A 26,713-nucleotide genomic window follows, 5' to 3' on the forward strand; every position below is an offset into this window, starting at 1 on the left:
ATGAGAGGAAAACACGGTTTTTTACTTCTCGAAACGCAAATTTTCAAAAGCTTTTGCCCTCGCTTCGCTCGGGCTTGTTTTCTTTTCTTTTTCAGAAGCAACATGAAAATTTCTAGATTATGAAAATCAAGTTTTTATGCCAAAAAATGAACTCCTCTCGAAGAAAACATCGCGTTTTTAAGCATCTCAAAATACATACAAATTTACAAGAGCTTTCGCCCTCGCTTAAGCCTGTTCTGTTTTCTTTTTCAAAATTAACTTCATTCATTCAAAAAAAAAACATAATTCAAATATTCTAAAATTTTAAAAGCCAAAAGAAAGCTTCTCGTCCTCACATAAAAAAACCTCGTTTTTATGCCTCTCGAAACTCAAATTCTCAGAAGCTTCCGCCCTCGCTTCGCTCGAGCCTGTTCTCTTTTCTTTTTCAAGAGTAAACTTCCTTCAAAAAACATCCATTTCATTATTAAAATTTAAAAAACAAAAAAATAAACACTCTTCGCATTCAAAAAAAGCCATATTTTTCTTGTTCAGTTTTCTAGGAATTCTGAAACATGTAAACAAATTCAAAACCTAATTCATCGCCATGCAATGCAAATTATATGTATAATAATTCACACTCATTACTTGAATAAAGATTCATTCAAAATACCGCATGCGCACTGCGCAGCATCGTCGGCTCCGCACCATTTTTCATAATTTAAAAAATTCATTTCAAATTTAAAACTTTGAAAATTATTATATATTAATGGAAAAATCACAACGAAATAGTATGCATTGAAAAAAAAGCGCCATAACAGAGTTAACGCGTCAACGTGACGATAACCGGTGATGAGGACCACTATGCCATATTACGTAGGTTCGACGATAAAATCATGCACAGTGGTATAGCAAATGAGCCTCATGGGGCATACATTTTTGCAGTATGCAAATATGAACGAATAGATAGAGAGAAGGCCAACGAACCAAAACAAGACATACGTAAAACGATGCCTTGCTAGGTTCGTGACTAGAGGCGAGAAAATAAAAACAAAACAATAAAACAACGACTGTCAGTTTTAAGCCTAAATTACCCATATAAATATAAGCTATTTTCTAGCTTAAGATATCATTTTGTATACCAAGTTTAGTCGTGATTAAACTATCCAAACTGTACACTTGTGTTTCAAATATTTGGTAGAAGAACTCACTCAACCTACACCTAATCTCATACAACAAATTGGCGCTCGAACGGACCTACCAAGAACGGAGTGTACCTACCTATACTATGATCAAGGTAAATGAATGAAAATTCAATCAATAACCAAAGTGAAATTAATTTTAAAAGTGACTCAAGTGAATTAACCTCTAGTATAGAATTAGATAGTAGTATTTTATTAGAAATATCAAGTGATAATTTATTTACTTCATCTCCTCAAAAGTTGGAAAAAATTGCAAACTTGGAACTAAGTTGGATTATTGGTGTTCCAAAAGAAAAATTTGACAAATATTTCGATGAATTAAAAATTCCAAGAGAAACCACAGTTGAAAAATACAGATCAAAATTACGAAAATTTTGTGAAGAAGGAACTGAATTTAAAACAAAATATTTTAAGGAAGTTTACGAAAAATTAATTACATCTCCTCAAGACCCAGAAGTATTAGATTTTTTCAAAATGACAATAGGAGGTTCAGGAACGAATACAACCATAATAAAGCCACTTACATTCCATCCTGAAAAATTCTCAGGAATCAACAGTGATGTGACTACATTTATGAAAAATTACGAATTATATGCCAAAATTAATGGATGGGATGATGATAAAAAATTCCAATATTTTCCTGCCTACCTAACTAACCTAGCTTTACAAGTTTATTATCAAATAGAGAAAAATGCCAAAGACTGGAAAACATTAGAAAAGAATTTTAAAGAAGAATTCAATGAAAGTGCAAACATAGACCTAATTGAAAATAAATTAATGAGAAGGAAGCAAGAAAAAGATGAGTCAGCAATGCAATATATTACTGACGTTGTGAATTACTGTGCTATAGTAGACGATAAAATGGAAATGAAACGAGTTTGTAAACATATAATGAAAGGTCTAAGACCAGAAATAATCTCTGCTATAGGTTTATTTGACAATAGTGATTTGAAAAAATTAAAGCACAACATTGAAAAATACGAAAATAATCTACAATTAATCGAATCCAGCAAGGAAGAAGATAGGGTAGCGAAAATGGAACAGGCAATTTTTGAATTGAAAGAAAAAATCAGTAAATCAGATGGAGAAAAAGTTGAAAAAGTGAACCAAGTAGTTGAACAAAGATCACACCAAAACGAATCAAAAAATGACCAATGGAGAAAAAATAAATCAAAAAACTGGAAACAAAATAATTTTTGGCAACCACCCAATTTTTGGCAAAATCCCATGTATTCTCAAAATCCATTCAATACCTACCAACCACAGTGGAACCAGTTCCAAGGATTACCAAATCAGTTCCAAGGATCACCAAATCAGTTCCAAGGATCGCAAAATCAGTGGGGTCAATGGCAAAATCAATTTCAAAATGAACAACAAAACTGGGGAAATGGTCAAAATAATGGTGGAAAAGGACCAACTCCAAACAGATCAAGCAAATTTTGTACAAATTGCAAAAGACCAGGTCATCTCAAGGAAACCTGCTGGCATTCAGAAACCAATACTGAACAGAAAAACGAAAAGAAAAATGACCAGAAAACCATAAACGAGTCCAATAAAACCTGCACAAATTGTAAGAAAATTGGTCATTTAATTGATGATTGTTGGTTTTTGGACCCAAGTAAGAGGAAGATAAAGAATAAAGAAGATTGAGGAAGAAGGCACCCAGTTCCGAATCACACACCAACATTTTATCTACAGAATGGAAAACAAACAGAGTACTTTAGAAATATTGTACATTTCAATAAATTTACTCTGTTGAAAGATTTTAATACAGACGAGACCAAGACTATAGAAAAAATTATAACCATCAACGAACGTAAATATACTCGTAAATATGCACGTTCGGAATGTAAACAGGAAAAAGCAAAATCAGCAAAAAAGTTGAAGGTAGGTAAAATAAATGGTAACCACCTCAACGTTAGTATACAGTTATGTAACCATGTATATGAAGGTGTCATAGACACTGGTTGTAATTTAACGCTGATAAATGAAAAAATACCACATAGCAAAAGTGAACTTGAAGAATCTGACGTAAATTTGGTGTGTGCAAATGACTCTGCTATGAAAGTGAAAGGAAAATTAAAGAAAATATTCAGTATTGAAGGCCAGAAATATGAGGTAGAAGCTCATGTAACAGAGGGTTTGAATTCTGATATCATTTTAGGGATAAATTTTCTTTTACAACATGCAGCTGTCATAGATTTCGTAAATAAATATATCCAACTAGGAACTGGGAAAAATGCCATAAAAATACCTATGGATGAAAAATGGTTGAAAAATTTCAAACAACCTGAACAAGAAATTGACACTATTGGAGACCATGTAATTTCTTTCAAAGAAATTATTTTGAAACCTAAAGAGAGAAAAATAATCACAATTGATGACATAAAACCAAATAAAAATAACAGGCTGATAATACCTAATGATTTGTTTCATCAAAAATCAGGCATAAAAGCAACAGGCGTGTGTGTAAAAAATAACAAACAGGCCATACTTCAGCTGTTTAATTACACAAACGTGAGTAAAAAAATATACCAATTGCAAAGAATCGGAGTTTTTAAAGACCATAAAGAAAACAAACAACAGGTAGTGAATAATATTCAAGGCGAGGAAAACCACACCCAAGGTGAAATAAACGAAAATGAAGATGAGGTGAGAGACCTAGAAGGAAACCTGATTGATATTTCACCCAAAATGAAAGGAGAAAATAGGAAAAAAATTGTGTATTTATTGAGAAGATTTAGGCATTTATTTACCATGGACTCTTTGCATATCAGCAAGGCAAATGTGGAAGAATATGAGCTCAAAGTAAAGGATGACGAACCTGTTAGCTTGAGATCTTATAAACTGGCTCCTGTAGAAAGGAGGGAAATTTGGAGACAGGTAAAAGAGATGCTCAAATCAGGCATTTTAGAAAGATCAAGATCTCAATACAGTGCACCAGCTTTTCTACTCAAACAAAAAGACAAATACAGATTTTTATGCAATTTTAGCAAGCTCAATGAGAAATTAATTGCTGATAAAAATTCTGTACCTCGGATAGACAACATACTCATGGCCCTAGAAGGAGCCACATTATTCAACTTACTTGACTGTAATTCTGGTTTTCATCAAATCCCAATTTCAGCAGCTTCAAGATATTTAACTGCCATAATAATAGAAAATCAGTTATTTCAATACACAAGATTACCTCAGGGACTGATGAACAGCCCTGCAGCCTTTAGTAAAACCATAAATGCCGAATTTGCGGATCTACTCTATGAGGCCATGGTGGCTTACATGGATGATATTTGTGCTTATGGAAAAGATTTTGAGCAGGCTTTACTCAATTTGGAAAAAACCCTACAAAGGCTAGACAAATTAAACTTAAAGCTCAAAACCTCAAAATGTAAATTTTTCTATGACGAAATTGAACTTTTAGGCCATAAAGTGAATGGAAAGAAAATTGAACCAATTGATAAAAATATAAAAGCCATAGTAAATTTCAGACAACCAAGGACTATCAAGGAGGTCCAATCATTCATTGGAATGGTAGGGCACTACAGAAAGTTCATAAAAAATTTTGCCAAAGAATCAGCTTGTTTGACTGATCTGACTGAAGGAGATGTCAAAAATAATACAAAAGTGAAATGGGAAGAAATACATGAAAAAGCCTTTCAAAGGTTGAAAACATTGATGACCAGTGAACCAGTTTTAGGAATTTATAAAGAAAATAGGCAAACTATAGTTGAAACAGATGCATCTAGTATAGCTATTGGAGGTGTTTTATCTCAAGTAAATGAAAAAACAGGTAAAACTCATCCGGTAGCCTACTTCAGTAAAAAACTGCAACCATCACAGCAGAAATATTGTGCCTATGACCTAGAAATGACAGCTCTAGTGGAGACTATTACCCATTTTCGTGAGTATTTATTTGGAATTCCCTTCACAGTTTACACTGACCATGCAGCTCTGGTCAGCTGTAGAGGGATGAAAGATCCAAATGCCAGAATGGGGAGAATGATAGATAAACTCTCCCCCTACGAATTCGAAATTAGACACAAACCAGGGAAACAAAATGTGGTCCCTGATGTGCTCAGTAGAACAGAAGTGGCAAATGAAATAAAAATTGGAACCAATTTCAAGGAAGAACAACAGAAAGATGAATATTGTAACAATTTGATAAAAGCAAAAAAAGGTCAGCTTGATAAAAAACATCCAAATTATAAACAGTATAAAAGGGCAAGTAGGAGGTATGATTTGAATGAAAATGAATTATTGGTCATAAATCAAAGAACTCCAATGGGAATTAGAAGGCCAGTAGTAGTACCTCGCCTACTTATAAACGAGATACTACATGCATACCATGACTGTGCTATAAGTGGAGGACACTTTGGAGCAAATAAAACTTTGAATAAAATTCAAATGAAATATTATTGGACTGGAATGACTCAGGATGTGAAAAATTATGTGAGGAGCTGTCATTCCTGCCAGATTCGGAAAAAAGAAGCTGGAAAAATTCCAGGACTTTTGAAACCTATTGAAATAAACACCTGTGAAATTTTAGGACATTTAGAAATTGATTTTGTGGGCCCTTTGCCCAAAAGCTCCGGACACAGCTACATACTGGTGGGCACATGTAGAGCTACGAAATTTGCATTTGCCAAACCAGTAGCCACAGCCTCCTCTGATGCAGTCATAAAATTTCTTTATGAATTAATGACGATTTATGGATGCCCAAAGAAAATTTCTTGTGATAATGGAACTCATTTTAAAAATTCTGAATTTCAAGAAACCTGCAAGCGACTCGGAATTACACTGACCTTTAGCTCAACATTTTCCCCACAAACTCAAGGAGGGACTGAAAAATTTAATGGTGTGCTGAGTAAAAGTTTGGCACATTATTGTAACCAAAATAGGACAAATTGGAGTGAATTTGTGAAATTTGTAGTTTTTGCATACAATACCACTCCATTGGTGAGATTTAAAGGACTCAGTCCATACTTTATTATGTATGGGCAAAATCCAAATCAACCAATAGAAAACAGACTGTCCCTAGACACTAGGGCAAAAAGGGACAGGATGGAAGAAATAGAAGAAATCCAAAAAATCAGAAAAATGGTACCTGGAATAATTTTTGAAAATCAGAAAAAAGAGAAAATTGAATATGACAAAAAACACAAAGAAGTGAACCATTCACCTGGAGATATGGTACTTCTAGAAATTCCATTTAAGCATAAGGGAAAATTTGCTGCAAAGTACAATGGACCCTATAAAGTGCTTAGGAAGATGAATGACTTGAATTATGAGATAGAAAGAGAAGACAAGCTTGAAATTGTTCATATTAGGCTTCTCAAAAAGTACATAATTCGAGATTGAAAAAATCAAAAAATTTGCTGAAAAAATTTAGGATTAAGGGATAAATTTACAAAATTATTTATAGGAAAAGTTAGATTTATGAATATATTTAAGCCATCTATGACTCGCGATTGTAGATTTAACCATAAAAAGTAAATTTATGAAAATATAAAGTAAGCTAAAATTATTGAGTATTGAATAGAAAATGTGCACAAATCAGCAAATTTTATGGGCCCAGCATACAAAGATTAAAGAAGGCGAGGAACATGTACTATGTATGTGTAACAATTTGCTAAAATAGAAATAAAAATAAATATTCCAGAAAACTACTGAAAAATGTACTTAATTTTGACAAAATACCCCTAATTAGACATAGTGTAGCTGTAAAGATCAATGATGTAGGGAGCCTGCAAGAACATCTGAGGGCTTGCAGGGTTGGAGAGAAAATTCTGGGGAAGGATAAGGAAATAGTAGTACCTTATCCATCGTGTCCTCAGAACCTCTCCTGATTGTAATTCGGCCTGATATAGGTATAAGTAACCCAAACTAGACCTCTTGGGGCTTCAAGTGCCCAAAATGTAAATAATGTTCATATAAGATTGTAAATATCAATGAAAACATACATACTGTAAATGAATGAAAAAAAAAAAAAAAAAAAAAAAAAAAAAAAATGTAGGTACCTATCCAGTATCCACCTACCTAGTTAAAACTAAGAATTAATCTAAGTATAGCAATGGAGAATATATCGCAAATACATCGCGATCACAATGTACATAATTATTTAAAACTGCCCCAATTCAGCAGAATTCATTTTATAGAAAAATTAGTACTTCATATAAATTATTCCTATAGTTGAATGAATAGGCTATTTTTATGAAATAGATGTATATAGAATAGCAATATCACAGGAAAAAAGAAAAACAAACTCAGAATCAGTAATAACCTGCCACAGAAGCCATTTCAATCCATATCCAAGGGTCAATGACTGAAAATGGACACAGTCACATAAACATAACAGAAATCAGAGAAATTCCAAAACATTTCGAATGGAAACACCAGATACCACATGAAGAAACCAAAACCAAGGGGAAAGAATTGGAAGAAAAACTTTCAAAATTGGAAATCACAAAACCACAGCATCATTTTTGAGAAGGACTACCCAGAAGAGTATAACTGCAGCCATTCAATGGATTTTACATTTTATTTATAAGATAAATAATAGAATTTTTTAAAATAATGCAAAATTAGACTTACTAGAGGAGAGAAGAAAAAGTTAGAAAGAAATTGTGATAGAATTGAAAAAAGGTTTTTTCAGGAAAAGAAAGTATAGAGTAAAAATGAGGACATTTTTTTTTCCGAGAAGAGGAAAATTTGCAGTATGCAAATATGAACGAATAGATAGAGAGAAGGCCAACGAACCAAAACAAGACATACGTAAAACGATGCCTTGCTAGGTTCGTGACTAGAGGCGAGAAAATAAAAACAAAACAATAAAACAACGACTGTCAGTTTTAAGCCTAAATTACCCATATAAATATAAGCTATTTTCTAGCTTAAGATATCATTTTGTATACCAAGTTTAGTCGTGATTAAACTATCCAAACTGTACACTTGTGTTTCAAATATTTGGTAGAAGAACTCACTCAACCTACACCTAATCTCATACAACAATTTTCTAATCGGTTGATTTTATAGAAGCAAAAGAAATATTTTCATGCTCCAGGGACTCGTATAATGAATGTTTCATTAAATATCTCTTCTCCCTCAGTATTATAATTAAAACAGTTTTATTGAAGGTCTTATTATAGTAAAAATTCATGAATTTGTCTGTGTTTCTAAACGCAACATTATTATTCGACTTGATTGTGGTGCCATTAAGGTACGTTGAAATAGTTTTGCTTTGTTTAATGCTGATGTTTGCCACTTGAATATGGCTCACCGTGGGAGAAGAGGTACTTTTAAATAGTATAATCGCGACAGGTATCCTATTTGCCTGAACCGTCCAATTCTCTGTTCCGTGGTGAATTAAATTTTCCGCGCCATGTGTTCTAAATGTCGTATGTGTCCTGCATACAACACCTAAACGAACAAACAAGAAAAACCAACAATAAAACGACAAGTTTTTTGGGTTTTAAATTGGTAATCAGGGCTAGAAAAAGTAGGAAATATTTCCCCTTTTAAAGCTGACGTTTTCACAAAACGTTGTACTGCATCTAAACCTAAATCAATAGCCTTACTTACAGATTTTTCTTGCTCCTATTTGCCCATTATACCTGCATAATATGTCAAGAACGAAATAACTATCATGTTATGGATTTTTATGCTACTCGTATGTACCGAATAAAAACTTTTTAAAAAAAGTTTTGTCATTTTCTTTCGACCTTCTCTGTAGAGGAATTTTAAAATGCCTGACAGCGTGTCAAGAGTGTTGATATAGTATTCAGTAGGATATAATTTCTTAGCATACACCGAACTATTAGGACACATGTTTCATCTTCTATTACTCGTTCCCCACACATGGTCGAGTTCACTTATTGTAAAATCTCAAGCTTCACTCAAAATTAAAAGAGTAAATTACTCACAAAACAGTTTGGGTAATTTACAAAACACATTATTTACAATTTGACTGGAATAAGATTCGTCAGGACTTCTTGTAAAATTTGAAAAGGGTTGCATTGAACGAAATGTTTTGTAAAAAGCAAACCTACAGTCCTACACCCTTTGTAATTGACGACGAATTGAAGCTTATGCGTTTTGTATCCTCATTGCTGATTGCATTATAAGATCGATTATATTTCAAAAACAATAACCATGTGTTGTATAAAGCAGAAAATTTTTCTTCACCAGTCCAAGTTGCATTTAATAAGCCTGGGTCAATTTTTGATTAAAAAAAATCTGAGACTGTTTGTGATCCAGTGACAGTTGTAGAGTTAGAAGTATCCGCCAGTGTTGAAGAGTCTTGTACTGAATTCTTCACAATTTTTGTTATAAACAACGGCATCAGGCGACCATGGACTGATACCACATCTTTTGAATCCTTTAGTAATACTGCTAGCTGTGCCATATTTTTCAAAAATCGTGTCTAAAACAATTTTTGCTTCGTATTTCGTTCATACATTTCCCTAATTTGCATGGAGAAAAATCATTACTAGTTTTATTCGCCTTTGGAACCTGAAAATCGTCATAAAAATGTATTCTACAGGCCACTTCTTATCACTGTTGTTGCAAATAGGAGCGTACTTTTTACACTCAATACGCTAGTTTGCAACGCCATATTGTTGCAAACTGGATTTCCCGAGTATTTTACACCCATTTGCAACTAACTAATTTATTGAAGTTAAATTGAAATATAAGCCTTTTAAATGTTTTTAGTGATACATTGATGTCTGCTCACCATTTTAATACACTTTCCGGTTCAAAAACATGAATGACTTGCCATCTAACACAAATAAAACACCGTCGAAAAAATCGACATATGGAAACTTAGAAAGAGGAAAGATTGAAGTTTCATTTTAAAAATACTGGCAGTGTTGCCAGCGAAAAAGAATTCTTATTTTTTTTAAATTTGCGAACAAGTGTTGCGTACTGGGGTGGGCACCCTATGGTGAAAACGAATTTGAATGACACGCAATGTGAGGGTGATATCGTCGTCTAACAATTTCATTCAAAACTTTGTATTATTTCGTATGAATCATACGTTGTCAATGTCCCACAGAATTGTTGTGGGTGGGAGGAACAATTTCTTTCATCAAATTAATGCTTTAGTAATGATTTCTAATTAGATTTTTTAAGTTATTTTTACTAGATAAAAATCTCTTAATTTGGTTGAAGCTACGCACACGTTGTAAAACCAACACCTCTCATCAGCGTAAATTTTCAGTTGCTGAAATTCTTTTTTAAATTTCTCTTAAACCGTGGTCAGGGTGTCTACTGGCAAGAAAAAGGCAAGAAAGTTAGAAAAAGGCGAGAAATTCGCATGGGTGGCAAGAAAGTTAGAAAATAGTATAGAAATTCCTTTGAAAAGCAAGAAAATTTACAAGAATTCACATCAAAAATTTCTGAAAACTTGAAGTTATTCCACCAAAATTTCAAGTTTTTATATTGTTAAAATTGATGTTGTTCTACTTTTCAAATGGAAAATTTTCCAAAAATTTTGCCCTCGCTTCACTCGGGCCATTCAAGATAGTGTTTTCACAAATTTTAGAAATTCAAAAATTAAATAGGAAATTTTGGATTTCCAGGTAGGGTAATTACTCAAACCACTTGAAAAGTGCAATTTTTTCATTTTTTGAATAGAACTAACTTTTCAAAATTGTTGATATTATTGTGCTCCGATGAAAATGTAAAATAAAGCATACAAAATGGCCGTTTTTTCGTTTTTCACACAAATTTTTTCTACAAATTTTCGCTCTCGCTTCGCTCGAGCAGTAATTTTACCTTCATTTCAGTAAAATGATCATTCATTGTAAAGAGTTTTCTGAAACAACCTAAAATGTCGATTTTTCGTGTCTAACAATAAAATTCTGATTTTGCTCTCCCCTCAATCACAAATAAAAATATAAGCTCTTTCATGGTTTGATCCTGTAATTGTATATGTCACTGGTATTTAGCACGTTAAAATTTTGATTTTTGTCAGAAAAATAACAATTTTTTGTCGGAAAAATGACATCATATTCCCCCTCCCCCAAATAACATGACTTTGATCCGCATTCAAGTTTACTTTTTATATTTTTGTTACTGTTGTCATCATAGGATTGAATTCACTTCAGTAGACTTGCCTCAACGTTTGTTTTCATTACGTTTTTTATTACTATTTTTTCATTTGAGAAATTAATTCACTTCTCTGCTTTGAAGAATAATTTGTTGAGAATTTTTTTTGGGGGGGGGGGGTTGAAGGGGTTAGCGAAGATTATCTATGCGTAAATAAGAAGAGGGGTAAGAAATTTCATTTTTGGAAGCAAGAAAAAAGCAAGAAAAAGGCGAGAAATTCGCTTTTTTGATTTTAGTAGACACTCTGGTGGTGAGAAATTTTGGAGCTGAGCGTAAACATATTTTTAAAATTTAGGCCAAAATTGAGGTGAGACGTCGTAAGGACAGACACCTTGAGCATTTTGCAACATCATCAAAACCAGAAAGTACATAAGGTACCTAAGAATTTTCTTGAGACTCCAGAACAATTTGAAACTGCCACCAATCGATCAAATATCTATCTACTTACTTACTTCAAGTCACGACTTACAACGTCAGGAAACTTATCTTTACGTATAAAATTTCCGCTACTGAAATTTATTTTTAGTGATCCGCTCCCACCATGTGTTATTGGGATGTCACAGTCTATGATGCTAACAATAGATGCGCGCTAATAAAATGAAAAAAATTTTAAAGAAAAAGAACAATAATGATACTTACACAGCAGATCATCCTGTGTAGAACAGAGACACTTAAGACAATCAGAGAAGCAGATTCAGCCATTGTCAGCTTTAATTGATGGAAAGTCAATTAGCACCATGAATTTACCATTTTTGATGCTTTTCTTTTCGTTCCAAGAAAATGAAAAAATGACCATTTTTCTCACAAAATGTACCTAAATAATTCCGTGTCTTTGTAAAGTTCTTGACCAAGGCGTTCTGGTTGAACAAAATAATTATTTTTTAAAAAATGAGGTACGATTAACTGCCAGAGAAATACTGTTAGTAGCAAAAAAATTGTCGATGAGATTGCCATAAATTTTGTCCCATGCAATATTAACCAAGATGAACACATATCGTTAATGGACAGCTTGGAAGAATAGTACGGAAGAGGAATACTTTCCTCTTAAGTATTGGAATTTCCAACGGTGAGGCTCTGTCAAGCTATTCGTAAAATTCACGCAATTTTCAATTTTTTCAATCGGTATAGTAATCATCAGAGCAGTTTTTACGAGATTCTCAAATTCAGATACTAGCCCTAATATCACAATTATTCTATGTTCTGTCAGAAATCACGATTCCAAAGTAAGCAAATTGTATTTAATTCTGCGTATGACGATAATGGCCATATTTATGCACTATTGTTCTATGAGATTAAATTCCTGCCGCACGATATTCTAATCAGACAGGAATTGATGGAGTACTCTTCCTATGTAGACGAGAAGGAAACCATACGAATCATGATAGAATTCGCTCTTACGATTCTTGTTGGAGTAGAGAAACCACCACAATTCGTCAACTTATCAAATTTTTTATTCTTAGGTAGTCGACAAACGAATTTTTCCAAGTAGATGTAAGAAGAGGTTTTCAGAGTAGCTTCATATAAGTCACTTAAACCAGACAATTCAGCATCTTCAATGTGTAAGAATAAACCAAAACACCGTTCTTTGGGTTTCCTTGAGAATTTTCCGCTTACCTACGTCAGTTCCTGTGAAAGCGTGAAAAGCTAACAACTCTTAGCATCGAAGCTCATTCGCACATGGCTTTCAAGTGAATAGTTCGTTGGTGTTTGTTAGATCCATAAAATAAAATACCTATAGCATTAATAAAAAATCTGCTTTCATATAAGCCGGTACAAATAAATTCCTAAAAGTAAAAAAATTGAAATTTGCATAATTGAAGAGTGTAGTGTTGAGAATGCACCTTATAGAGTAAGAAAAGAGCAATAAAATATACCATATTATAATGGTTCATTTGATGGTAAATTTAATTTTGAACAATTTTGCCGATTGCAAATTTTTCATTATTGTCAATATTTCTCATCGAAAAATGTGAAAATTGTGAATGTTAACTTTTTGAACTGAATCCTCGAGGAGGGAGGGGGGGTTAAATCTATCCTGATATAGCTCATTTTAAAGGAAATTTAGTTTTGAACAAGTGATAATCAGTTTTTCAAAAAAAAATTTTTTCGATATTTCTCCATAAAAATAGGAAAAACGGGATGTTGACTTTTTTTGGAAATGAGTTTTGAGTTCTGAAGGGATAATAAGGGTTGCTTTCAATAACTAAAATTATAGGAAAGACATCAAGGAACAACTTTTGTTTGACACATTTTTTCGTACAGCCCTCAAATAAGGAGATACCTAGAACGATTTTCAAGTTAGGGAGATGGATCCTCGGAAAGAGGTGAGGGGGAAAGATAGGCATAACAAGCTAAATTTATTCGTTTATGGGTGTAAATTGTAGAAGAATAATCGATCATAAAATCGCTTTTAATATCACGATCGAGCGGATCGCCTTTTGTAGGTACTACATATTTGCTCACTATTTGTGAAAAAAAAAAATGTATGAAATTCTCAAAAACATTATGGGCAATACCCAAATACCCAAACGATTAACAATAACAATAATTGAAAATACTGTCTTACCAATAGAATAGAAACATCTTTCGTGATTGGATAAGTACACGTCGGCTGCACGAATATCATTCTCATTAATTATTGCTGTGCTTAAAAAGTCTTGTGTTCTGTCCTTTGCTGTGCTTGGCGTTGAAGTTCTTCAATGATTTTCCGATTTCGATCAGCAAGTTGCTGTGCTTGCTGGTTGTGTTCAGCACGGCGGCGCACTTCTTCGAATTTCTTTTTCAGCCACTCCTTGCTCCCTGTGAAAGAAAAAAAGGAAAAGAAAATTGGTAAAAATTTTCAATTTTTTTCTACGCGTCATAAGGAACATTTTTAAAAAAATTGAGCGAAATCGGTCCAGTGGAAGAGGCTTACCGACTGGAACAACATTTTCTAGAATCTTTTAATTTATATAGATAGATAGATGGATAGATAAATAATTAATTATGTAATGTTGAATTTTCCTCAACAATTTATGAAATTTACCAAAATTATCCCTATCTAATTGGCTCCTAATTTTTGTATTTCAACACTGAAGTGACCGCTTTAGGGTAGGTGATCTTTGTACCTGAGCATTTTACTCAACTATAATGAATTATATCTTCTCTTCATAATTAACTTACCTCAAGCTTTACTGTCCAGTTCCAAAGATTTCTCTTAACGTATTTCAACTTCTGTAGGTGCATCTTCGTTGATGAACTGAAGCGAATCTGGAAAAAGGACAAGTATGAATCAAAGTGATTGTATTCATTTTGTCGCAACACTTATTGCCAAATGTGATCATTGAAAAAAATTCAACTTACTTTTCATAATGTGAGAGCGAAATCGTTCACCCAAAACTTTGTATTATTCTGTGGTTTTCCGTCATTGCTTACATCCCACAGAATCGTTGTGGGAGGAGGATGACCTAAAAAAAAAACATGGTATTATTGAAAAATTTGATTGAGTCACTTATTATTTTTTCGGATGTAAATATTACATTGTATTTGTACCTAAACCAAAAAAAAAAAAAAAAAAGATACATAATTGAAAAATACATACCACCGTGCCGGCGCGGCGAAGCAGTTTCAAGGTATAATTTCCCCTACATTATGTGTTTGTTGAATTGTTCAACTTATTTTTGAAGAACATGTTACTACCTAAAAAATGAAATTCTCGTATAACTTTAGCTTCATCTTCAACTCCAACTCAGACACATTGAATTGAAAATTTTAAAAACAACCTTGCATGGATTTTGCACAATTGACGTTGAGAAAAACTATTGCAATTACAACGTATCTGTCAGAATAATGATTATGTAATTTTCAAATCGTATATGAATTCACATCTGACCTACTATAACTACAAAAATTACCATAGAAAGCGATTTCAACCTAAATACGAACACTATTTTAATGGATTAAGATCGACATGACCGTAAACAAATTTGTTTATAAAATATGTGGTTTATTGCGTTTATTATTGGTTGTTTTCGAATACAGTCGCCACAATTATACCTAATTAATTGGATTCATAATTTTCAAGTGTTTAACAAAGCAACGAAACAATATTCCATTTATTGTTCGGTATGTTGGATTTTGGCAGATATTACAACTATATTCGCCATGTTTTTTTATTAGTTGATGAAAAACCACCCTCTTGCCCAACAGTTGGCAGTTATTCGTTTGTTTGTTGCGATTTCATTTATGACGTCGGGCCAAATACGATTCCATTTGAAATCTTACAGAACTTATCAATAATGTCATCAACAAACTAAAGGATTGATAATACGATCCCTCTTTTTCAGACGTTAGCGAATTCGCTACCAGAGGAAGTCTGACTGTTGTTATCTTAAGGCGGTCTTTATAAATTTTCGGATGATTGTATTCTCCGCACCTTATCGTAGGTACACTGGTTTCAGCTGTGCAGACAGTCGTGCATGTACATAATGACCGTGTGGTGAACCTTGGGGCGGAATGGTTGAACTTCGTTCGTCACAGAGGCCGATATTCAAATAATCTACTCTCTGACAAATTTGCTTATTTAACACATCATACTCTGCGTGATGTTCGTGAAGGTATCTGTATTGTCCCCTGAGTACTAATAACAGGAAAAAATCCATTGATATGTATTCCACATATTTACTTGCTCTGTCCTTAGCCTCAACTGTCACTACATGCTGCTTGACTATTTTTTCATCCTGAATATGAACTGCATCCGTTGCAGTCATGAAAAGTATGAAGTGCCGCGGGTTTAAAAGTGGCCACCACATTGTTTATTGAGAATTTTTGCAAACAACTAGGTTAACGAATCAACAATATTGAGTATGTAGTAGGTATTACCTAGTCGGCAAACTGGAAAAATTGAAGAGTAAAAATATCAAATGAATATAACAAGCATTAAAAAGATAACATCAAATAAAAATTATAATATGAGCAAAATCGCAATTAGATAAGGAAGTGCGCATTGTTAGATAAACAGTGAGCTACATTTTTATAAGGATACTTACATTGGCTCATTATTTGTGAAAAAAAGAGATATGAAGTTCACAAAAAAAAATGAAGGGCTATACCCAAACGATTAATAATCACAATTGAAAATAGGTACAGTCTTACCAATAGAATAGAAACAACTTTTGTGACTAAGACAAATCGCGCATCGTTCTCAGGGTGCTAGGTCCTCTTTCTTTTCATCCTCCTATTGCGGAGGTATGTATCCATGCATATAAGGTTCTACATCCTCTACCTCCTCTTCGTTTTCTGCAGCTATCTCCTCTTCTCTCCAAATTATAGGCTCCGGGTGGTGAAGAAAATGAAAGTGGAAAATGTACGAATAATTTTCCCATTTTTCAATGGCTTTTATATCAGGTACAGAGAAAAATGTATCGCGCGACCTTCAAACAAATGAACATGCATTATTGGTTGGAAAAAAAGGAGTTTCCTAGGTATATGACCGAGTTTTATAATCTTCATTGGGCACAAATAGGGACAACTTTTTTTTATCCGTGTAGGATTGAAAAGAAATGCATGAGTAACAATATAATGAATATTTTTCTTCTATGATAGGTATGATTGTACATTTGTGTCTATTCTACATACAAATGTAATTCTTGTGTTAGGGCACAGCTGAGAAAATTTTCTAATTTTTTGAATACACCGAATCTTGCAGATATCTGCTTGATTGGTACATAATGGTAATAGTAACGATGATTAAATCGCATGTATGTACTGTTGCCTAAAAAACTACGCAGTGAAGATGAAATTTTTCTAGTTTACATCATAATACGTACGTAAATGATAGTCCTTGAAGAATTTGAAAACATTTGCTGATTTTCGCTTGTGTATGAAATGGTGTTGGTGGAATCCTTGCAAGATGAACAATTCGTTGAAAAGTTGAGAAAATTTCACGTACCATCTCATTATTTTTTATTTTTCGGAAATCAACCGATAAAAGGTACCAGGTACCCAGGGATATTGAATGCACATTTAAAAAGTGCGAACCAGAAAAAAGAAATTACCTAAGCGAAAGTATTAGATATAGCATAGAGGTAGATGGAAGAGAATAGAGTCGAAGCGATAGTCGAAAAGAGAAGCAACATAATTAAAGAATATTAAAATTGAATGCATGTAACGAGTTTTGCTTAAATTCTTCGATTGTTCGGTCTGTTTAATTGAGCATTCAAGCTCAGAGAGTGCTCAAGTGTTTTTAGCTGAAACAAATTACACAAGTATTCGTTAGTATTAATGATCGCTTGTGTTTCTTGGAATAATGTTTAAGTACATTGTTTTAAATTCAGTTAAAGGTTGTTCAAAAAACCTTTTAACTCAATTTGAAAAATTGCATCTATGTATTCAAGTTGAAATTTTTCAATAAGCAACCTCCAGCATGAAAAAATATGTGTTGCCTTGAATATTATTCTATCTTCTCTACTTTTAATTACAACATTATCAATCTACTTAGCAAGCATTGAACATGCGTTTGTTTGGATGCTACCGATTTTCAGTACCTGATAATTCAAAAGCAATGTAAAACGGTTTATTTAATTGAGGCAAAATTATCATTAAATTACAATTTTGACTGCGGCATCCTAGCAAAGCAAACGAAAAGATGTCGCTCGACTAGTAACTACTTACACGAAATCTCAATTTTTCTGTCAATTTGCGTATCATTAATGTCTATGTCATGCGGTGCAATTCTTGTCTGTTATTTCGCAGTTTTTTTCCTTCTTTAATTGTTCTGCCCTTTGAATCAGTAATTGGAAAAATAATCGAGTTGAGTTTTACAGTTAATCCAATATGGTTAACAGAGGCATGAATTATAGCAACAGTTTCTCCAGTGATGGCGAAGTGAACACTTCGTCATTCAAAACTGGTCCTATAGACAGAATTATAACTGTTGGCAAATCGCGAATGTGGGCATCCACTTCTACTGCCCATTCCGGCCAATTTGGCCTGTTCTGACGTGCACTGTAGAAAGAAAAGTCATCTGTACATATAATATTTGTTGGTAGTATATTTGATCGTTCAGAGAATTAAGGACTAGGTGGTTGGACTTTCATTCAACGTTGTTCTATGTGCGTGGTTTTTTGTTGTACCTTATTTGTCTTGTTTTGTTTTGTTTCCCTTGCTTGGCTCGGCAGTCCGACCGACTTGCTTGATGCCTGCTCAGTACTCGTCCATTGAAAGTGAGAAAATAACTTTATCGAGGGATTTCAATTGTTTGAATTAGGATTCAGAAAAGCCGCAATTTCGTGAATTTTTTGCGGTTTAAATTTTTAATGCTGTATTCAATGATGAGAGTTGATTTAATTGAGATAGAAAAGTGCACGTGTGCGAAACAAATTTAGGAAAGCTCTTGCATTCTCGAGCTTTCTAAATAAGATTGAGATTTATTAATCATCTTACCTTGGATAAATAAATAAATAAGTAAATGAGTGCGAGATGGGTATGGCGCATCACTAAAATTATTAAAAACAATGAACTGCAAGTTATTGGAAATGAGGCTTAATTATGCTTATAAACATCCTACAAGCAAACCAATAGCTTGAGTTATAATTCGTCATTTATCTTCAAAGAACTAGAACAAACCCACAAAATCATAGTACAATTCCTAAAGTTTTTATCGTAATTTATTAGATCTTATTTCTATTGATTCTCATTTTGTGCTGTGCTGTTTCATGCTGCGATAATCTTCTCTAGGTGATGTCTCAAATGAAACTACCTCTGAAAATGCACTGAATTACTTGTAGATACAAAAAAATGGAATGATGTGACTAAAAGAAATGAAAATTGGGAAAATAAGCTAATATTTGTACTGGAAATGTTGACAGTTCAATATACCTAAATTTTTTTTAATCTTCAAGAGTTGTATGAACTGAGCTAAAATGTGCCAAAGAAATAGTTTGAGAACGTTCGGACAGTAAATCGTTGGGCGGTAAATTAAAAAAAAATGAAAAGAGAGATATTAAGTACATATTATTAGGTATAGCATCAGTTACATGTAATTTTCAAAAGGGGAGTAGATTTTTCTGAATTTTTTACATTTTTTGAAAATTTTGACGTCTATTCTCTATTTCCTCCAGCATAAACAGAATGGTTTGACATTTTAATGAGAAAATAAATTAGGCCCGGCATTAACCACTGAAAGCTTATATGTACTCTTGAGTTCGTATAAAACTGTTTGAAGTTTGAAACTGCGTTTAAAATAACAAAAAAAAAAAAAAAAATTGAACAAGTTTCAAAAAAAAGAAATATAATATACCATGTTTAGAACATGTTTTTTTATACCATTTTTTTTCAGATTTTTCGGGCAATTTTTGTATATTTTTTGTTAGAAAAAAGGGATAAAAATAAAAAATTTTCAGTGTTTTTATTTTTAGAAAAAAATTGTTTTTTTTTCCAAAAAAAAATGTTTTTTGCGAACTTTGCTACTAAATTGATTATAATTATTTTGTCATTATGTCAGATCAATTTCCTCCGGTATGGACCCGTTCGCTTCGTGTTGTGGTGTTCCAAGAAACGAGTGTGTTCACACGTTTAATTCAATTAATTTTAACCATAGTTTTCTAGTTTTCATTTCTCGCGTGCCTATGTTATTGCAGTGACAGAAATGTCGGCGTTTAGGGAATCCTCAATGAATCTTGAGTACCACGTACAGATGCGTTGCATCTTTGTTTTTTTATTCTGCGTACCTAATTGTGAATGTGTGTCGAAGTGGCTGAATGTCACATCAACTGTTTTTTGACCGCTGACACGTTGAGTACCTACGTGTTATATGTCACATTATTATGTCAATTGCGCTAAGTGACATCGTCAACTATGTATGTTTTTAAAGTACATACTTTAATAACGTTGACCTCTTGGAAAAAAAAACTGCGATCAATGGTGTACGAGTGTGAAACTAAGAAAACAGCTCTTCATGTCACATTGTTGACAGATGACAGATACTTCTGTTGATTTATTTTAATTTCAACCAACATTGTGAACGGGTTCCAGTCTGATGGGAAAAAAACTACGATTGGTGTTGTCTAAAATACTTCCTCATAATACATATTCTGTTGAAAATGTTTCTTATCAAGAACAAAAATGAGAAAAGTAGAGGTCGCGAAAAACTTTGTTTTTTGCTTCGGCTTTAAATTCTTTGAACATATCATTTTATCTAAAAGAAAAGAATGATTGTTTAAAAAAACGAGTAATTTGAATAAAAATGAAAATGACGAAACTGAAAAAAATTTGAAAATCACACATTGTACTAGAAAATTGATTACCTACCTGTAGCATAAAATGCCAAATCTGTTCGTGGGAGGAAAAATGAGAATATGCGATGGAAAATGAAAAAACAAAAGAACACAACAAAAAAGCGAAGAAAAATTGTTTAAATGCAAAAAAAAAGAGAAGAACACGAAAAAAAAAAGAAAATTAATGTAAAAACAAATAAAATGAACATTACATACAAAGACCACACCTCATCTTGAAATTTCACATTTAATTTTCATTAGGTACGTATAGTACGTACTAAGTACATTGACAAAAGACTTTATTTTCATGTTTCCTGCTTTTTCATGTAACTCTGTTATAATATTGTGTAAAAAAAATTTAAAAAAGAGAACATCCCCAGTATTAAAAATATGTTTAATTCAACGTTCCATTATTCTTACTGTGAGTACTGACATTAAAAATTTTTCTATTTTGAAATGAAAGAAAAGAGGGCATAAGCCACACTTTTTATTATGAAAAAAAGAAAAGAAAAAATAAATTGAAATGTTCCCACTCTTCGCACCAAACACATAAATCTACGAGTAAAAGGTTGCATATTTCAAGGGTTTCATTTGCGACTGATTGTGAGGCTTATCCAGAGAAGAATTCATAAGCATTTACATTTCTATTTATGATTTTTCCAAAGATTGCCAATCTGTGCACATAGCATTTTTCAAAGAATTTTCTGAGTTTAGAATCACTTTTCTACTTTTCTGTTCCGTGACTGGGAACTTTTTTATTTTTTGTATCCACACTTCGAGCTCCTAGTTGGGCTTTCCCGAATTTTTCTTGTAAATCGGCTCAGTTTGATTTATTTCGTTGTTTCAATTGGAATGTTTCTGCGTTTTCTCACCTTCTTGTTTTGGGATATGGATTTTTTGAGTCATTTGGGTTATATTTCAACCAAAAATTTCGTATTTCCATCAACTATTTGTCTAGAGATTTTCAAGCTGTGCACATAGCATTTTTTCGAGGAATTTTCCGAGTGAAACTTTTCTGTTCTGTGATTGATAAGTTTTCATTTTTATTCGTTTCAGTTGAGTGGTAGACGATATCAACAAGTACATTTACTTGTAATGATTTAAAGAACACCTTGCATTTTGTTGAGTTCGTACATTGAGTTTCTTGTCTGAGGAGTAAAAAAAAATGTTTTTCTCAGATATGGGCTCTTATAGCACGATGCAGGAGTAGGTCAATTTTTGTATGGTTTTGTTTACCCAGTACCCTTTAAATAATATTTCCTCTTACCAACTCTTCATAATTTGTTGTAATCTTCTATTTTGGATTGTGTATTGTATGTGTATTCCTGATTCTATTTACAGAAGTAATCCAACTTGATAGTTTCTTCATTCACATGGAATTCCTTGAATGTGTATTTTTCCTCGGCTGTATTTTTGTATTATTCCGGGGCACTCCAGACGTCTTGGGTCTGTTGTATCTTCAGGATGTTTCCAAAATGAATTTTTTAAATAAAAAATGATCGTACGACACATTACACGCTTTATTTGTAGGTAAAATAGTACCGAATGTTTCGGCTATGCTAGTAGCCTTCATCAGCGGCGTATAGAAACATACTAAAAATACAATACACGAATATGATGAACGAAGGAGGATTCCTCCTCTACGTCAATAAGAACCAAAAGCCTTCTAATGCAAGCTCCCACACCATATCTGAAAGCAAAATAGAAAATATGTTATCGTAGTATGATCAAATTCATCGTAGAAAAAAAAATTCTATGCTAGAATTCGGTAAACTGAAAAAAAAGTGAATTAAAGAAGTGTCGGTGTTATTACAGCAGCTACCTGCTGGCTCATTTTCGGAACAAATGATGTTCATTTACCATTTGTTTGACTTTTACGTAACACCGCACATTGATAATTTGAAAAAAAATTCTTTTAATGAATTTTCAGAACTTCATTTCTGAGATGCAGATTACAGTAATGTTCCCGAAATTCGATTGCTTTTCGTAAAAATGTAATACCCCACCACACACTAATTCGTTGTTTTCAAGATGGAAAGGTGAACCTTTGATGTCATTTTTTCTGAACGATGGAAATACCTGCCGTTTTTGTGTTAGATTTTTATTGAATCATGGAATTTATTCAATTTATATAATTTCATCTTCGGAAAATTTTTCAAGGGCGTTCTCAATTTTTCCATTTGTGAAATTTGAAACAAAAATGATGTCTGCTTTACACTCGCAACTCCTGTTAGGTGGTATAATCCTTTTTCTAGTAATGAAAGCAGCCTCCACTATCTCCTTGTTCTGATTTTTGGATGATCCAATTTTATCCAACAATGTGGGAAGAATTATAATTTTACCAAATTAATATGGAAAGCCAAAATTTGATATGGTCTTTATATTTGACTTTCTCCCCACCCCCGAAATTAATTGGAAACAGTTTCTAACTGTTCTGAAAAGTTTGGGAGCCTTCATCTAGTTTTTTGAAAGCTGAAATTTCCACAAAAAAGTTCTACCCGATGAAATTATTGGAAATGTGAAGTTTACTTACTGTCTTAATTTTAAGATGCTGTCTTATTGCGCCCTCAGGTGGAAAAGTTCCTTCAATTAAACTTGTCCAATTGAGGCAAGCTGAAAGCATATGTGTGAGTGATGGGATTAGATTTATTTTGATGAAGAAAGTTGATTATGAATTATGATTATTACCAAGCTATTTAGATGAACGGTCTAATAAAATCGACAATGAAAAATCAAATAATTAAAATGAATATTAAAATTGCTTCGAATTCAATTTAGTAAAACTTTTCTTGATAAAGGAATGGTTTTTGCTGTCCGGTTTGTTTCTGATTGTGGGGTTATGGTGTCCATTTAGTGTAATATCGATGGGTTTTAACCATTTTTTTACGGATAAAATTCAGTGGCTGTCTGTGGAAAGTTAGATCTGTGTATTCTGTGATGTTTGTCAGTAATGTCTGCTTTATACTGACAGTTTTTGTCAGGTGGTATAATCCTGTTTCTACTTTCTAGTAGTAAGTAAAAAAAGTTATTAAAATTTCCTCAAATTTAATTTAGTAAAATTTTTCTTAAAAAAGGAATTACTTACTAGGTATTGGTTTTTTGCTGTCTGCCTCCGCCACCACTATCTCCTTGTTAAGCAGTAAAATCTACACACAGAATACGAGTAATTATGTTATGTTCAACTCATTCATGTAACTTTTTGGGCAATCGTTATGTATTCCTATTACAGCATAGGAACTCATTTTTGACAGAATCAAAGCTGAATCAGAGTAGGATGTGCCTACTAGGGTGGACCGTCTTTGACTTTTTTTGAAAATTTGGTCAGAGGGGGGTGATGAAAAGTTGTAGGGGGACCTCAAAAGACTGTAGGAAAAATTTGGGGTCTCAGACTTCACCCAGCACTTCACAACTGGGGTTCAAAACTTTAAAATTAAAAAAAAAAATGTTTTCAATTTTTTTGATGGTTTGGTCGCATTGTGCCTATTTAGGAGTAAAAAACCATTTTCAATTGGTTTTTTCACTTAATTGGAGATTTTATCTCGTTTTCAAAATATGCAATAACTGTTATAAAAATGACACCAAAAAACTCAAAATGTCTTCAACGATAACATCGAATAAACATAACAAAGCTTTTATTTTAAGATAAAAACAATTAGGTTCGATGAACCTCTAATACAATCTGTGATCGTAGATATGTTTTTCTCATTATTAATATGTGCGAAAAAGGTGGTAAAAATTACTTATTTTCTAAATTTTTCGTCATGTAGGTCTGTCTAACAATCGATAGAAAGTTCCTTCAACTATGCTTTTATGGCTCTGCAGCCAATAAATTATCATTACATAACTAACACAAATACCGAACGAATAAAACTAAATTTTGGTAGGAAAATGAGTTTATTGCACAGTTTTGACCTTCAGTGTAATGCAATTGACTACTTTGTATTTCTGTGCCTACTACTCTGCTGTAAATATTACACACGTAAATTTCAATAAAGTTTCCTTATACTTACTCCAGTAAATTGTGCTGTGTGAATTGTTTGGCGGAGTACAGAACTACAAAGGATATGGAACTATTACAGTGTAGGGTGTTTATAAAATGTATAGCCGGAGCAGTCTCCTACAAGTACAAACAGTTAGTTACATAATAAAAAGGATAGTGAAAAATCAAATAATTAAAATGCATATTAATATTAAAATTTCCTCAAATTCAATTTGGTAAAATTTTTCTTAAAAAAGGATTGACATTACCGTTGGTTTTTGTTGTCTGGTTTGTTTCTGTTTGTAGGGTTGTCACCTCTTGGATAATAGATGAAATCCACTAGCCAAACAACTACGGTCAGGTGGTATAATACTATTTCTAGTAATTGAAATCTATTACAATTTCCTCAGAATTAAACTTGGTAAAATTTTTATTGAAAAGGAATTACTTACTGTTGGTTTTTGCTGTCTAAGCCGCCTCCACTATCCCCTTGTTCAGTGGTAGGACCTACACACAGAATAATTATGTTATGGTCAATTCATTTATGAAAATATTTGGACACGCATTAGCCAATTAAAGCATAGGAACTCATTTTTTACCAAATCAAAGCTAAATTGAAATAGTACTTGGTATCTAATTACCAGCCAACCACTTCTGGTGTTGAAGTTTATTTTCTGATGTTTGGATGATCCAATTTTTTCCAACATGAATGATTTCCATTTACCATTTGTTTGACATTACGATAATTAACCAATGAACTGAATGAAATAGAAATAATCACATAAAAAATATACTTTTTATGAATATCAGAACTTTCTTTCTGAGATGCAGATTACAGTGATGATTCCGCAATTCGATTACATTTTGTAAAATGTAATACCTCACCGCTAACGAATTCGTTGTTTTCTAGACCGAAAGGTGAACTTTTGATGTCATTTTTCTGAAAGGTGGAAATACTGTTTTTGTGTTGAAAATGTTTTCAAGTTATGTAACCTCACCTTCGGAAAACATTGCAGAATAATCGATTCTTTACATTTTTCAAAGGTTCACAGTTTTTCCAGTTATGAAATTCGAAACAAGAACGATGATTCATCTACTAATAAAATTTGATAAATAAAATGTGCATTTTTGTTATGTTGAATTTTGGGACCTAAATCAAGTCTCTGAGATCAGGAGCCACCTGAGCTCCTTCCTCCTTCGGAGGGGGATGGGGCTCGCAGTTTTGAAAAATGAACCTGTGGATTGAGTTTCAATCGGAAATCAATCGACTCGAGAGGTCAAAAACAGGATACAAACTGAAGTTCAATGTCTACTTTTTTGTGTCTTCTTAACTTATATGTATGTTTCGTTCATGGAACGAACTATGCATTGATGAAATCAGAATAAACATCGATAACGCTTTTACCTACCACATTGAAACTGAAATGTCGAGTGTTGTATCGTCAATAGTTTGAATAATTTGAATAATCTACGAGTACTATTATTTTGTTTCTCTTTCATTCCTTTCTTTGCAATATTGAAGCATTTCTGAAACTAGGAGTACATGTTGATAATATACTGTAGGTTTAGGTCTCTAATATGAATGATTCGTGTGTATTTCCTTTATCAGAAAACATATCGGTTTCTGATTGATCGTCATTTTCGTCATTTTCGTCATCATTGCTAAAGTCGCCTCTAAAAATGTAGTTGCATGAGTACGATCTTCAAAAATGACGAGTGAGAGGACCAGGGCGACAACGTCCTTGGTAAAAAATTTATGTAATGTTTGTTGCGCTTTACGTTGTACTTTCCAATCTTGAAGAAATGAATTTATTCCATCGAATATCGATTTTCTTAACTTTAAGCCGAAAAATATTTCAATCTTTGGTGACCGCGGCACACAAATGCGATGCGGTGAATATTGTGAGAAGAGATCATTCTAGCGGAACTTTCTCTGAAATGATAAATTAGAAAAATGGTTGTGGGAAGTACTGAAAACTAAATTTTATGCATTTCAGATTCATTATTTCTATTACTTACGATAATTTGTTGATTTTTTCCAATTCTTGAAGCTGAGGTGAAAAGCCGCAAGGCATCTTGAAGAATTTTGAATTTGGAACTGATCACTTATCTCAAGGAACATGAACAGGGGAAAGGCGCTGAAGAATAAAAGAATCATTTTTCCCACCGAAATTTAGGAGTTTGGCTCTGTGCTT

The sequence above is a fragment of the Planococcus citri genome, chromosome 2, assembly GCF_950023065.1.
Source record: "Planococcus citri chromosome 2, ihPlaCitr1.1, whole genome shotgun sequence".
NCBI lineage: Eukaryota > Metazoa > Arthropoda > Insecta > Hemiptera > Pseudococcidae > Planococcus > Planococcus citri.